At 39.6% G+C, this 16,907-nt stretch overlaps 2 pseudogenes; one reads left to right on the top strand and one right to left on the bottom strand.

Annotated features, from left to right (window-relative positions):
- Positions 1–756: 756 nt before the first annotated feature.
- On the bottom strand, positions 757–1,551 carry LOC147626916 (heat shock protein 82 pseudogene; annotated as a pseudogene).
- Positions 1,552–4,796: 3,245 nt separating this feature from the next.
- On the top strand, positions 4,797–5,549 carry LOC147626917 (heat shock protein 82 pseudogene; annotated as a pseudogene).
- Positions 5,550–16,907: the final 11,358 nt, after the last annotated feature.

The raw sequence follows: 16,907 nt of genomic DNA on the forward strand, positions 1-16,907 counted from the left end.
TTATCCAAAGACTATGCGATTTTAGAAAATCGTAAGTAACAAAACAAAAAAAAATACTTATCTCAGAGTAATAAAAAAAGAAGCGAATTCATGAATTTCGCTTTTCCCATGTTCTGCTTCAGTGCAGTATGTGCCAAAATCAGCATTCGTAAAGTTTTTGACATCATTTTGCTTGTATACTGTGAGATTTTTGAAGATCATGACATTGGATAGTGCATCGTTTTCTCTTTAATTCAAACCCCAAGATGCCCTAAACAATAGCCTTCATCACAATTCTTGAGTCTCTGGTAGATTTCAGCTCTGGTTCTATTTTTTATTCCCCTCCCCTTCAATATGTGCCGTTTCTCTGGTTTTCTTCTATTTCCCACAGGGAATTCGGTCCCCATTCCCTTTTGCAGCCAAAAACACGGATTTCCAAAATTAAAAATACGCTGCGCCTCCTTTTTTCTTGCTTAAAATTTGGATATTCCTTTTTTTTTTAAATGCCTTCATATTTTTCCCATGCACGATGCCACCTTGACCCGCGGGCTATACTGTAATCCAGTTACCTCTTAAGAGGTTCAATTAGTCCACTTCCTCCACCTTACTGCCCTCTGCATCAGCATCATCTTCAAGAGGCGGCATGTCTGCATCAAAATCTACCGAGGCAGAAGCATCATCATTTATACTCAAGCCTAGCTTTAACATCTTGTGAATCCTTCCTTCAAAGGTGTTGGGGTTCTCAAGGCTGAATCCAGAGGTAAGAAGCGTAGTTTTATGCAGTAGTAGGACCAAATCTTTCACAAACTTATCATTCTTATCAGCTTCAGACCTCTTTAGTTGCAGACACAAGCTTCTTCCCATCATACTCCTTCAGCTGTCCAACACCATATTCATCAATGGCGTCAACCAAAAAGAGTACCTCATAGCCCTTCTTCTTCAGACGTTCCAAGAAAGGAGAATTCTCCATGGCCTTCTTGCTTTCACCAGTGATATAGTAAATGTCACTCTGCCCATCCTTCATACGAGTAACATAATCTTTGAAACTAGTCATCTCATCACCACTTTTAGTTCAATGATAGCGCAGTAGATCAGCAAGCCTTGCCCTGTTAGAACTATCCTCATGGATACCAAGTTTGATGTTCTTCCCAAAAGCCTCATAAAACTTGTCATAATCCTCCTTGTTCCTTGAAATTTTTGTAAACAGTTCAAGACACTTCTTGAGAAGATTTTTCCTTATGACCTTTAAGATCTTGTTCTGCTGAGCATTTCACGAGAGACGTTGAGGGGCAAATCTTCTGAATCAACCACACCTTTGTCAAAGCCAAGGTACTCGTCGGGAATCAACTCTTCACTTACTTTCCCCAGTAACTGCTCTTACCATCTTTGCAGCTGTTGATGTTCTCAAAGCCTACTCCCTCTCTAGAAGTGATCAGTTGCTAGTCCTTCAGTCTTTCTTGTGCCTCCATCAAGATCAACAACTGCAACTAATCCTTCTTTCTTGTCAGCCCCATAAGAAAGTGATGCTGCTTTTGGTTTATTGATAATTCGTGCTACCTCAAGGTTCACCATAAGCATAAAAACTTCATGATTCACACCACACTTATGTACAGAGGCTTCGAGACCTGGCTCAGCCTCAGCTCGTCTTATTGAACCTCATTTACAATATGAACATATATACATAGGCATCATAAAATGACTCAAGTCGTGGCACTTAATCCCATACATCTAGATTTATATTTAATGGCCTCACATGCATGGTTTCACACCATAGACGTGCCGTGGCATGACATCCGCCCCCTCTAAACCTGCACATCCTCTGGTATGTGCCAAATCATCATCAAGATCCACATATATCTAGATGTCATCTTCATCTTCTACATTATCAGGGAGATCATCCTCTTCCTCTTCAACCATATCCATGCTACCACTATCAAGCCTCTCATCTTGAGTCTCCTCTGAATCAAAAGGATCACTGTCATACCTTCTTTTAAACATTTTGATCCTTTTACCTGCTACAAGATTCTTTATCTCTGTTCCGTCAAGCTCACACAGGGTATACGTGGCATTTCCATGCACATGCTTGACAATGTAAGGGCCAAACCATCTTTTTGCAAACTTTCTTTGCACAGTGAACTGGTTGTCAAGACTACTATCATACATTAGGACCCAATCACCTTCTTCAATAGGTTTTGGCCGGAGTCTGTGCCTTCTATCAAATCTTTCTTTATTTTTCAACCTTGCATCTTTCAAACGAGCTTTAGCAAGCTCTACATCTTCAGGCCTCCTCTCCAGCTGCCTTATTCGCAATGCAAGGAGGTCTTCCCTGTTCAATTCTTCCACCCAGGGTAATACATTCCAAGTTGGAACTACTTCTTCAACTGGCATTACTAAGCAAGTAGAATTGATAATTGGTAGCCAAACTTTCTTTTTTAAGATTTCACCAATAAACATGTGTTAAGAGTGAGTGTTACAATTGTAAATTCTTTTAGTTTGAAAGATTGTTGAGTCAATGTTACTTTTTTTTCTTTTAGATCCCGAAATTGAGATAGTAGCACCAAGTGAAGTAGCTACGGAATGCCACAATCAAACTGTGGATGAGAGCTTCTCCCACACATTCAGTGATGTCCATCTAGAAGGTTTAAAGACAAATGCTGACAATGAAATTGGGGTACCTAAATCTCCAACAAATGAAGCAATGGGTGAGACTTTCCAACCCAAAGAAGAAGTACCAAGAAGTACCAACAATGCTATCTCCAAGAAATCAGTGTTGACAATTGTGTTGGATCTGAATGGTCTACTACTGAAACGTTGTCAACAACAACCATCTTCAATACATGAAACTATTCAAATGGATTCAAAACGATATATTGTACTAAGGCCAAGATGTATCCAATTCTTGAAGATTTTATTAAAAAATATTAATGTTGGGATCTGGTCAACAGCAAGACAGAGAGTAATGTTCTTCAAATATTGAGAATATTACAAGATAGAGTAGGAGAGATATTGCCTTTTTTTGTAGTTTGGGCTCAAGAGGCTTGCGAGAAGGATAAAAGTGGTAAAATAGCTAGACTTGATAAAAGTGGTAAAATAGCTAGACTTGATAATCCAACAGTTCAGGCAATGTTCAAGCCATTGTCAAAAATCGCTTCATTTTTTTATTGTGATGCTCGTAGAAGGGTTCTTATTGATGACTCTCCAGACAAGGGATGTGCTTCTCCTGAAAATAATTGTATATATCCTGCAAAGTTTGATGAAGAAAAGATGGTCGACAATATTCTCATTGATGAGCTGCTCCCTTACTTATTGCAGCTTGATGAGAGTGAAGATGTGCGTGAGTTCATTGGCTCTTATCGCTACGGGAAACCTCCAGTATCCAATGAAAATAAATACAGAGGTGTGGTAGATTTTTGGAGAAAGTGCAATTTAAATTGGTCACAGAAGACAATCTACACTAATAGGCTACCACTATCAGAGATTATACAAAAGTTTGTCGACAATCAAGAGGTATTAGGGAGACAATATGAAAACAAAAGAGAAGAGAATAGAAATTATGGCAAAAGAATGAGTCAGTATTGCTAGCATGAGGGGACCACAAGTGATTTCTCTAGCTAGAAAATTGGATTCTACCGCAACGCAGTTGAAGGCAGCCAATGCAAGGGCTTTCATAAACAAGGTGTTAAATGAGTACAATCTTCTCCAACGGGATAGAAATAACTAAGGTACTACCCAACATAAATGATAATTATAACTAAATACACGATTTTATACAACAATTTTGTATTCACAATGAAGAAACTTAATTTATGATGGTTTCTTACAGATTTATTTCAAGGATATTGTTCTAAGGAGTATTCACTTAAAGAAGCCATTTTGTCACAAGGATTGTATTTTTTTTGGAGAAATTTTATCTTTTTGTAATCATAAATTGACAAGAAATTTATGTTGGAGTGCACTCTACTATAAGGGGCCTCCTAATTCAAAAATGTATGGAAGCTTGATCTTTGTCTTATGATTTTAACTCCTACATATTTGGACTATGGTAGAGCTAGATCAATGCCTTCTAGCTCCACCTCATGGTAGAGCTAGACTTCAAAGCATTCTAGCTCCACGACATGGTAGAGCTAGACTTGAAAGTGTTCTAGCTCTACCATATGGTAGAGCTAGATCAATGCATTCTAGCTCTTCCACGTCACCACATGGTTGAGTTGGACTTCAAACAATTCTAGTTCTACCATGGGTCTAGCTAAAATATTTTGATACAGCTCTACCACGTGCTAGAGCTCGACTTCAAATATTATTTCTAATTTTTCCATGGGATCGAGCTAGAATACTTTGATATAGTTCTATCACATGGTAGAACTAGATTTAAAAATATTCTAGCCCTACCACATGGTTGAGCTAGAACAATGCATTCTAGCTCTACCACGTGGTTGATCTAGATCAATGCATTCTAATTTCACCACATTCTGATACCTGCTAGCACATTTTGTCGCGTCTTCTTAGAATCAAATGGAAAGAGTCTTTGCATCTTGGGTCATTTTGTAATGCAACTAAAGTCAACATTTTGGAACTATATATAGTTTAATGTTAGCGTTGTCGTGTCATGGCACGTCTATGGTGTGAAACCATGCATGTGAGGCCATTAAATATAAATCTATATGTATGGGATTAAGTGCCACGACTTGAGTCATTTTATGATGCCTATGTATATATGTTCATATTGTAAATGAGGTTCAATAAGACGAGCTGAGGCTGAGCCAAGTCTCGAAGCCTCTGTACATAAGTGTGGTGTGAATCATGAATTTTGTATGCTTATGGTGAACCTTGAGGTAGCACGAATTATCAATAAACCAAAAGCAGCATCACTTTCTTATGGAGCTGACAAGAAAGAAGAATTAGTTGCAGTTTTTGATCTTGATGGAGGCACAAGAAAGACTAAAGGACTAGCAACTGATCACTTCTAGAGAGGGAGTAGGCTTTGAGAACATCAACAGCTGCAAAGATGGTAAGAGTAGTTACTGGGGAAAGCAAGTGAAGAGTTGATTCCCGAGTACCTTGGCTTTGACAAAGGTGTGGTTGATTCAGAAGATTTGCCCCCCAACGTCTCCCGTGAAATGCTCAGCAGAACAAGATCTTAAAGGTCATAAATAAGGAAAAATCTTGTCAAGAAGTGTCTTGAACTGTTTACAGAAATTTGAGAGAACAAGGAGGATTATGACAAGTTTTATGAGGCTTTTGGGAAGAACATCAAACTTGGTATCCATGAGGATAGTTCTAGAAGGGCAAGGCTTGCTGATCTACTGCGCTATCATTGAACTAAAAGTGGTGATGAGATGACTAGTTTCAAAGATTATGTTACTCGTATGAAGGATGGGCAGAGTGACATTTACTATATCACTGGTGAAAGCAAGAAGGCCGTGGAGAACTCTCCTTTCCTGGAATGTTTAAAGAAGAAGGGCTATGAGGTACTCTTTTTGGTTGACGCCATTAATGAATATGCTGTTCGACAACTGAAGGAGTATGATGGGAAGAAGCTTGTGTCTGCAACTAAAGAGGTCTTAAGCTGATAAGAATGATAAGTTTGTGAAAGATTTGGTCCTTCTATTGCATAAAACTGCGCTTCTTACCTTTGCATTCAGCCTTGAGAACCCCAACACCTTTTAAGGAAGGATTCACAAGATGTTAAAGCTAGGCTTGAGTATAAATGATGATGCTTCTGCCTCGGTAGATTTTGATGCAGACATGCCGCCTCTTGAAGACGATGCTGATGCAGAGGGTAGTCAGGTGGAGGAAGTGGACTAATTGAACCTCTTAACAGGTAACTGGATTACAGTTTAGCCCGCGGGTCAAGGTGGCGTCGTGCATGGGAAAAATATGAAGGCATTAAAAAATATGAAGGCATTAAAAAGAAAAGGAATATCTGAATTTTAAGCAAGAAAAAAGGAGGCGCAGCGTATTTTTAATTTTGGAAATCCGTGTTTTTGGCTGCAAAAGGGAATGGGGACCGAATTCCCTGCGGGAAATAGAAGAAAACCAGAGAAACGGCGCATATTGAAGGGGAGGGGTATAAAAAATAGAACCAGAGCTGAAATCTACCAGAGACTCAAGAATTGTGATGAAGGCTACTGTTTAAGGCATCGTGGGGTTTGAATTAAAGAGAAAACGATGCACTATCCAATGTCATGATCTTCAAAAATCTTACAGTATACAAGCGAAATGATGTCAAAAACTTTACGAATGCTGATTTTGGCGCATACTGCAGTGAAGCAGAACATGGGAAAAGCGAAATTCATGAATTCGCTTCTTTTTTTTATTACTCTGAGATAAGTATTTTTTTTTTGTTTTGTTACTTACGATTTTCTAAAATTGTATAGTCTTTGGATAAAAACATTACCCTTTAAAGGTTTTGGGACGAGAAGGCTTTGGGGAAAAAAGTTTTTTGGTTTTGGAGAGTCTTGGTATATGAAAGTATCAAAATACAAAGAGTTTCTTGGATTTGGATTTCATTTTGTACAAAGCTACTTGGTTGGATTTTGGATTTCTAGACATGGAGTTTTCAAAAATCACATGAATATGTTGTACATATGCCATATGTCATCTTTTGCCTTGTGAGCTGTTGGAATTTGAAAGCAAGTTTTCATGAGATCAAGAGTCATCTTGAAATGGTGGAGTTGGCAATATATGAAATATGTGATGTGAATGGTCACATGTATATGGAAATCTTTTGTAGATTGTGTTATGCCTACATGTGTTATGTTTGAGGCATTTGGATAAAGAGTCAGGAGATCTATGCTTGGAACTGGTCATGATCTTGACACATAATGTGATGTGAATGGTCACATGTATATGGAAATCTTTTGTAGATTGTGTTATGCCTACATGTGTTATGTTTGAGGCATTTGGATAAAGAGTCAGGAGATCTATGCTTGGAACTGGTCATGATCTTGACACATAATTTATGTGCATTCATCAAGTTCAATTTGGGAATGTATTGAAGTGAATTGGCACATGTACATGTCATCAAAAATGGAGATGTCTTATGCTCCTTGAAGTGAATTGGCACAATAAGCGACTGAAAGGGGACAAATTTCTACAACTAAAGCACTGCAATCAATTGTGAAGAAGGTGGATCAATTTGATGGAAAAGACATCACAAAGTACCTGCGCAATTACACAAAGGAAATGGAGTTAAACAGGGTGATTGAGGAGGATATGGTTTGAAGCTTTGAGCTGGTATGTGTTCCTGAAATAAGAGAACGCATAAGAGGATTGCAGACAGCACATGGTGGCAGAAATTGGGAGGAGTTCATGCTTGCTTTGAAGGATGATTATTTCATGGAGGATTCTGAGCGGGTGACCAAGCGAACTTTCTTGGAATGGGTCGCAAAACCCAAAATGGGAATTTCTGCTACAGAGTTGCTAAGAGAGTTTGAGAAGCGCTATGCCCAGCTGTCAAGGATTGAGCGCACAACCTTGGACAGGGAAAAAACAGAGCTCTTCTTACAAGCAGCTGGGAAAGATCTCCAAGAAAAACTGGAAATTCTCCTTGAGGATAAGAACACAGAGCAGGGGCTAAAGAATGATTGGAATGATGTCGAGGATGCGGTCACCATGCTAGCAAAGCGGCAGCGAAGGAGGGATAAAATGGTGATGAGCTCGACAACTCCTATAACTGCTGTTACCCCTGAGAATCTACCAAAACCAGCTGCTGCAATCCCAAAGGTAGAAGGGCCGATGGAAGAGCTTATTAAGGGCATGCGAGACCTAAAATTGAAGATGTCTAGGATTGAGGAAAAAGGGCTACCATTAGGACAGGCTTCTATGCAAAGGCCTCAAAGCAAAGAAGGGTTTACATTCAGATGTATATGGTGTGATGACCCAGAACATGCAAAGAAAGACTGTGCTAGCTATAAGGAAGCCCTCAGAAATCAACTTGTGTTTTTCAAAGATGGGAAAATCGACCTTACAGAGACTAGTCTTCCATTAAGCACAAACTTTGGAAAAGGAGGGATGAAAAAGCTGGTTGAAGACATGGTTGCTAGACATGCCATCTCTATGGTTGAGGCAGCAACCTATGGGTTAAAGGTTGGTCAATCAAAGCAGGAATCTGAGAATGATGAAGACTATGAGAATGAAGATTTTTGGCCATCAACAATGGAGCTAATTGCATCAAAGAAGGTGTCTAAACAGGCTTTGCATGAGGCAAGTGACTGTATACGTCTTGAGACTGGCTGGGAAGAGCCTGTAGATTCTTTATCTGTTCATGCCTACATTGCAAAATGCCAGAATAATGAGGCACAGGTAGAGGAAAAGCGTAAGAGGGAAAATGAGGAAGGAGGGCCATCAAAAAGGGTCACCCGTGGTAGTGAAAAGAAGGATCCTGGGGCATCACATATGCCTCCGCCGCATAGCAAACCTCCACAGGAAGTATCAATGGAAGAAGTACCAGCAAAAATGAAGCATGATAAGGAGAAGGGTAAAGGGAAAAGTCTACTCTACAAGCTTCAATCTGATATTGAAGCCGCAAACAGACCTCAAAAAGGTGCTTGAAGAGAGGATTCTAAACAGTAGGGTGGAATTTACACTAGGGAAAGTCTTGGGGATTGCAAAGAAATAATTCCATGATGAGATAATTGATATTATACGAAGGAAAAGGCAGTCCATAATTGAATCTATTCCATCACAAGGGGAGACAAGCACTTCCAAGACTCATGGAGTATAGGTACAGCAAAAGGAAGAGAGAGAGAATGTGGTGGAATGTAATCACTCCGCTGAAGGGGCACAACAAGTGCGCTTTGTGGATGAGGATGATGAAAAAGAAGTTCTTACAAAGAGTCATTACTCCAGGAGCCATTGGGCAAGGGCCACCACTGAAACCCTTGTCAAGATAGGTGACTTGGAAGAGCCGTATGTCGCTCTAATCGATCATGGGTTTGAAATAAATCTTATGGGTAAAAATCTCTACAACAAATGTAAGTGGCCAATGGATGTAGATCATGGGTGGATGATTAAAGTAGCTAATAACTCATCTGGAGAGCTCTATGCCGCTTGTCCAACTGTAAGGGTAACTATAGGGGATGTGAAAGATGATCAGAACTTCTTTGTTCAGGAGATGTCATCGTATCCCCTCATCCTTGGGCAACCCTACATTACAGCTGTGAGGATGGAAACAAAAGTTTTGGATGATGTCTCGGCATACGCAAGAATAAGGAGTAAAGATGGCAAGAAAGCTGTTCAGTTCTTGACAGTTTGCATTAACCACCATGAAAGGAACCGTGAGTCTCTTCGAGCACAATCACTCCCAAAGATAAACAGAGAATTCATGAACTACAGAGAGATGAGGGATTTTGGCCAGGTGCCATTGTAAAGCGGGATTCCAATGGTACAAGGGAAAATGAGTTCTCGCAGGACTCAATCAATGTAAATAACTTTTCAGCAAATTTTCAGGGATTTTCTAGCTATGGGTCACTGGTCTTTGTAAAAAGCAAGGATTTGAAGCGTGGCATGCATCGACATGTACAAAATGAACAAAAAAGTCTTGAGCAGTGTGGTCTTTTGGAGAAGAATGAGTTTATTTCAGGGGTGCTTGATGAGGTGTCATTTGTGGATACTATGGGTGTGCTTTTTGCAATGGAAAGAGCATGCTTACAGGGTGGAAATGAGATGATAGAGGTGTCATCTGTGGGGATGTATGATATAATCCGAGATGATAGAGGTGTCATCTGTGGGGATGTATGATATAATCCGAGAATTTGAGGGGATGGAATGTAAAAACATGAATTGTGAGATGGATGCTCATGTTGATACAAAGTATAAAATGGTTGCAAAGAAGGTGAAACCAGTCACCTTGCCCTTGCCACCAGGAAGCAAGGAGAAAATAGATGAAGCCTCTATGCAACCGAATCTCAGAGATCCGAAGAAAATTGGGCATAAGTTTACACAAGAAACCCTAAACGAGCTGAAGATTAGTGAAAAGGATTTTCTATTGCTAGTTGAAAAGGAATGCTTTGAGGAGATGCTTGTAAAACATGGGAAGGCCTTTGCTTTTCAGCCGCATGAGATAGGCTGTGTTGATCCAAGCGTAATAGCGCCAATGGTGATCTTCACTGTTCCACACGTGCCCTGGAACTTGTGGCCAATTCCAGTACCAAAGGCTCTCTTGCCAAAGCTGATGGAATTACTAAAAGAAAAGATCAGGATGGGAATTTTGGAGCCATCATGCGCTCCATACTCCAACAGATGGTTTACCGTGCCAAAGAAAAATGGAGCATTGCGCTTCATTCAAGACATGCAACCTATAAATAAGGTCACAATCAGGAATGTGGGAGCAGGTCCGATTGTGGACGAGTTTGCAGAAGCATTTGCGGGAAAAGCTATATACTCTATGGGCAATCTGTATTCGGGATATGATCAGTTCCAGCTGGATATACAAAGTAGGGATATGACCACAATGAAAACTCCTTTGGGATTGGTAAGGATGTGTACCTTACCACAGGGAGCCACCAACTCAGTGGCGCATATGATGAATGGAATGAATAAAGTCTTGCGAGACTTCATACCACAAATAACTATGCCTTTTCTGGATGATGTGCCAATAAAAGGCTGTGATGAGAAAGATAAAGATGGGGATTTGGATTCGAAGGGGTGCCACAAGTTTGTGGCAAATCATATAAAAGAAAGATGGGGATTTGGATTCGAAGGGGTGCCGCAAGTTTGTGGCAAATCATATAAAAGATTGTGATATGATTCTATCCAGGCTTGAAGAGGTGAATCTTACTTTGTCTGGATTGAAATCAGTGTTTGGGGTTGGTGAAGTGCTAATCATGGGGCATCTTTGTAGTACTAATGGACGCCGACCTTGTCCAGCCAAGATAGATGCAATACAAAGAATGAAAGAGATATGCATTAATGTTACAGAGCTGAGGAGATTTCTTGCTGCATGTGTCTTTTATGTTATATGGATCCCACATTATGCACATGTAGCAGATCCTCTTTATCAACTTTTGAGGAAGAATCAAAATTTTTTGTGGAGTGCAGCACATATTAAAGCTATGTGGAAGCTGAAATGTCTGCTCCAATCATCACCTACTCTAAGGAAGGCAGATTATGAGTGTGGCAGGCCTGTGATTGTTACAGTTGATACTAGTCCTACTGGGATAGGATGGGCAGTAGGGCAAGATGATGAGGATAATCACAGGTATGTAATCAGATTTGGAGCAAAGGGATTAAGCATTCGTCAGCGAAATTATCCGCAGATCAAGAGGGAGGTATGGGGAATAGTCACTGCTCTAAAATGTGAAAAAGAATATCTTATTGGGGCATTTGTACTTGTGGAAACTGATTGCTTGCCACTCCTTGGGATGATTGCAAGCTGCACCACTCCAGATATCGCTATGCTTAGTGGATTGCCTATATCAAGTCACTAAATCCTGAGTTTGAGCATATTGCAGGAAAAGATAACCTAGTTGTGCAGATATGCTATCAAGAGCCAGGTATGAAGATGAAGAAGGGATGATTAGTGACATTGATGATGTAGGTACAAAGTTCTATACTACTGCATATGCAAAAGGGGACCATACTTGCCTATCAAATGCACTTGAGTCTTTTACTGAGGAAATGTATGAAGGAGATTGGTTGCTTATTGGTCAATACTTGAGTACTCTGACAAGACAGGAAAATTGGTCTGACTCAAAATTTAAGAGGATCCACAGAAAAGCATATGGGTATTTTCTAAAGGATGGGTACCTATGGAAGCATCCTAAACAGAGGAATGCTATGCCACAGAGAGTCATATGTGATAAAGAGACTCAAGGGAAGCTCATGAAAGAATTCCATGAGAGTCTCTGGGCTGGACATCGAAGTGTGTGGGCCACCTTTACCAAAATAAAAGAAAGATATTGGTGGAAAGGAATGTACAAGGATGTTTCCCAATATGTGAAAACATGCATCATATGTCAAATGTACTCGAATGTGCGACATCGTGATGGCTTGCAACCAACCTACCCACCTACCATGCACTACAAATGGGTAGTGGATCTAGTTACAATGCCTTTGGGAATTTGGCAGATGCGGTACATAGCACTTGCAAGAGAAGATTTGACAAATCAGGTGGAAGAGCATGCTCTTAGAACAAAGAGTACGGAAACAGTATGCAAATTTCTCTTGGAAGATGTGATTTACCGGTATGGTTGTGTTGGGAAAATAACAGCTGACAGGGGTGAGCTAGATGTTGAAGAAGCAAGGGAATTCTTCTCTAGAATTGGCATCAAATTGGCCCTAACATGTGCTTACAACCCTAAGGGCAATGGTAAAAGTGAGCGAGGACATCCTCCAATCATTAAAGCTTTGGCTAAGGCATGCAGAGGAAGAATGCGAGAGTGGCCAAGGCTGCTACCATATGCTTTGTGGGGTGACCGTACAACTCATAGCTCAGTGTGACAGGATACATGCCTGCAGAATTAATGTATGGTCAGTAGCTCTAGAATTGGAGGGTTTAAAATGGATTTTCAAATACACCCATTATTCTAGCTCTACCATTTGGTAGAGCCAATTTGCAAGGGAGCTCTTGTTGGAAGTAGGCCTTGAAATCCACCCGTGAGCTCCAAGGGTAGGTGGAGGTGAGAAACACAAAACCACTCAACTATATGGTAAAGCTAAAATTTTAGATGTTTTAGATTTTCCATATGGTAGAGCAAGAATTTATAAGTCTTGCTTTACCACATGGTTGAGTTGGGGATCAAGATAGCTTCTTTATGGGTGGAGCCAGTAGACTTCCATAGGTCCTAGGTCTAGACTTCAATGGGTTCTAGCTCATCGCGTGTGACAAGAACCAAGGAGCTAGAATTGCATTTGAACTAGCTCTACCATGTGGTGGAGCTAGAAATGCATTGGCCTAGCTCTACCATATGGTAGAGCTTGACTTAAATGGATGCTCTGCAAAAACTATCTTTGGGGGGTGCATTGGCCTAGCTCCACCACTTTGAAGAGGTAGGTAGACTTTAATGGATTCTTGGTCCACCACTTTGAAGAGGTAGCTAGCTCCACCAAAATGTAGACCTATTGAAATCTAGATCTACCACAGGGTAGGATTGAAGTAAATGAGAGGATCTCTAGCTCTATCATCTTAGATTTATAAGCAAGATTTTCAGATTCACCAGCTGGCCATTGTGCGACCACTAAGTAGGCTTTCCAAATTCACCAATTGGTTATGTGTCAAAAGTGAATTTGTCAATGAACATGTTAGGATCCATAACTTGGTGATTCTAGATTCCAGAGCCCAATTTGGAGAGAGCTACAAAAATAATAAAAGCATTGTATAAAATCAAAAGAACTAAATACTACTAAAAAATGAACCAAGGATATAACAAGTCAAAACATCACCAAATCAAAGTATTGAAGATACAAGGAAAGCCCATTAAGAAGTTACATATTGTCTTCAAAATCCAAAAAATCTCGAGCTGAACGAACTTCACCATGTCTTGATCTTTCCGTGGTATTCCTTGGATTGTTAGTAATAGGTAGAACTGGTTGCTCATTTCTTGACTTTGCAAAGTCAAGAAGCCTTGTTCCCACCTTTCTTTGATCTTAAATACTCTCCACTAGGCAAATCACTTCCTTATTTAGTGCTAGCCCTAGCTCGATGATATAGCCATTACTCAAAAGATCAACAAGCTTGCAGCCTTCTCTGCAATACTTCCGAATACATTGCTTGATCAAAAGATTCTTCTTTATTCTTAGAAACTCAATATCTAGGATAGTTTTAACATCTTCATTATCTATATCAAGAAGTCCAGTATCCAATATTGTCACTTGTGTACCTGGATCAGGAACATCTGCTAGTCCTTGAAAGGCATCTCCCTTGCTAAAAAACACTAAGGATGTGAAGAACTCTATTGCACCAATGCATCGGTTGTCACGTCAAAAATGCAATGCCCCATTATACTGTTCCTTTTCTATGCCACTCAAATTTTTTAAAGCATTTTGAAAGTGGATAAAATCTGTAATATTTAGAAAGGTAAGCAACATATATTGGGATGGCAAATATCTACCAGCTGTTGCTGCTGTAATGATCATAATGCTGTTCAAAAGATTGCAAAATGATTCCACATCCCAATGCATATTTCTTCCCAAATCTTCAATGTTATCTAGAACACAACCCAATGGAAATTGGATTGTTGAGGTGGCGCTTCAAGTAGTAACTCCCGTCGAATGGAAGACTCACAGCATAAATACACCAAGGAAGATCCAAGGACAAGGTTGTACTTTCTTTGCTAAGGTTGATATTCCACTCCACATATTTCCTTGCTTCTACTGGAAAATCAATCTTCTTTGATCCAACCTATAGCTTTGACTTTATATACACATCACATAACTTCAAAAGAACTGAGTATACAACCTCATTGATGCTATAGGTGATAGTCAATTCTGACCAATCTTGACATTGTTTGTCCTTGTTCAAAGTGTTGAACTCTATAAGCAATGCATCTTGAATAATTTTATCTTGCTTGAGCTGCTTTTGATACGCTCTGGCATGTTAATTACATCTACATCCTTAGTACCCTTTGAAAGAACAATTTTTCCAGACCTGATTTCTGATTGTATTTGTTTGACTTCTTGTTCATCTAGCCCAGCAAGACATCTGAAAACTGTGGTTGGCAGTTGGTTTCTTGCTTTGCTTCTCCATGATTTCAAGCCAGCCTTTGAAAACTTCATCAGAGTAAATAACCATGTGAGACTGCTTTGAAATGAAGGATGGTCCCACCGTAATTCTAGCCATTCGCAAAAAATTTTGCAAAGAAACTCAAGAAAAAAAGATCAAAATCAAGTATTTTTTTCAAAACATATAATTATAAGAGAGCAAGGGATATGGACATACATCCCAGTCTACACGAGATGATGAGCCCTCTGTTACTCCAGATGTTGGCCTTGATGGAGAATTATTGAAGATCCACTGACTCCTCAAGTGCTGCAAGACATCATAGTATGGTTGTTTGACATATAATGATTGGGCCTCTTCATTAGCTATAGCAGATATGGCCGTCGCAACTTGTGGCTTTGGATCTACAACAATTCGAGCCTTCCTTTTTTCATACACTTGTATCAGGTCTTGAGCACGACCATCTTTTTCCATTTCCTGATAGCGTAAGAATTTTGTTACATAGATGGAATGTTGGCCATCAATAATCCAATATGAATACTCCGTGAGTTTCTCCTCTGTTACCTCACTTAGTTTCATTGGAATTCCTTTCTTTTTGCCAGCATTCTTTACAGGCATCAAGTATGCACACGCTCCTGGCCTGTTTGCACTTGCATACAATTCGAGCCTTCCTTTTTTCATACACTTGTATCAGGTCTTGAGCACGACCATCTTTTTCCATTTCTTGATAGCGTAAGAATTTTGTTACATAGATGGAATGTTGGCCATCAATAATCCAATATGAATACTCCGTGAGTTTCTCCTCTGTTACCTCACTTAGTTTCATTGGAATTCCTTTCTTTTTGCCAGCATTCTTTACAGGCATCAAGTATGCACACGCTCCTGGCCTGTTTGCACTTGCACCAAAAAATAACACGCATTCATCCACACAGTGAGATTCTATTTGACGGGAGTTATAGTGATCAGGAGCTAGCCAGCATTGATCTACAGGGATCTCATACTCTTTGTACTTGAATGGAAAATACTTAGAGTATTTTTCCATACCCCCTGTATCACTCTTTAGTGCCTTTTGCACCTCATTTTCCAAAACTTTGGGATCCACAAATCTTATTTTTGTTGAATTTTCCAAGCTTGTTTTCTCTATTGTAGATTTAAGAACTGCTTCATCTACATCCATAATACCTATACTGCTTTTTGCCTTTTTTGAACTGGATTTTTAGAGGGCATTTTCTCTTTTTTTTTGCCTTTCACACAATAAGCAATGGAAGCTTGCAACTCTTCAAGAGTTATTTCTTGACTTGCACAATCTAACTTCCACCCTCGAGAGAACATAGTATCTTGTTTATCTCTTACTATTCGTTCAATAATGAATGCCTTGGGATCTAGTTGATACTCATGGATCCCAGGTATCCCAATATTTATGCATTCAATATCGGGATGAGAATCAACTACAGAAACATAAGATAGAGTCATTGGTCCTAGATCCTCAAAAGTATCCACGCCCACATCACTAGCAACAAATAGATGAATTTTGTTAAATTGTGAACCCTGAAGACCCCAAATATCTAAGTACCACTGTCGTTGTTAATCAGCAGAGGCAAAGTTAACACTGTTCGAAACTTCCACCACTTTTCTTTTCTGAGACATCTTTCACCTGCAACAAAGACCACAATTGTTAATTATAGTTATTGTATTCTTACACTTTAAAAAAACTTAAAATATCATATTCAAAAATCACAATATATATGGACCATGAAAATACTCTGGAGGAGATGAAGAGTATTTCCATCTTGGAGATCTCAATACATTTGTTAGTCTTGCTCTACCACATGGTAGAGCTAGATAAATGCATTCTAGCTGGACTTCAAAGTATTCTAGTGCTGGTTTTTCAATGGATATTATCTCTACCGAGTGGCAGAGCAAGATTAATAAATGTATTGACCAGAATGCTTTGAAATCTAGCTCTACCATGTGGTGGAGCTAGAATGCATTCTTCTAGCTCTACCATGTGGTAGAGCTAGACTTCAATGAATTTAACCGGCTGAAGTTGAATGTAACTATGGTAGAGCTGCATTCTACCTAAACCACATTGTAGAGATAGAATGCTTTGAGGTCTAGCTCTACTATGTGGTGGAGCTAGAATTGCATTTGAGGTCTAGCTCTACCATGTGGTAGAGCAAGAATGCATCGATCAAGCTATGTTCCATACACATCAACAAAACCAATTACTCCAAGAAGAGACCTACTTCTCATGACAAGAATCAAGGAG

This window comes from Cibotium barometz, chromosome 21 (genome assembly GCF_041138505.1).
Source record: "Cibotium barometz isolate CiBa-2024 chromosome 21, ASM4113850v1, whole genome shotgun sequence".
In the NCBI taxonomy this organism is placed as follows: domain Eukaryota; kingdom Viridiplantae; phylum Streptophyta; class Polypodiopsida; order Cyatheales; family Cibotiaceae; genus Cibotium; species Cibotium barometz.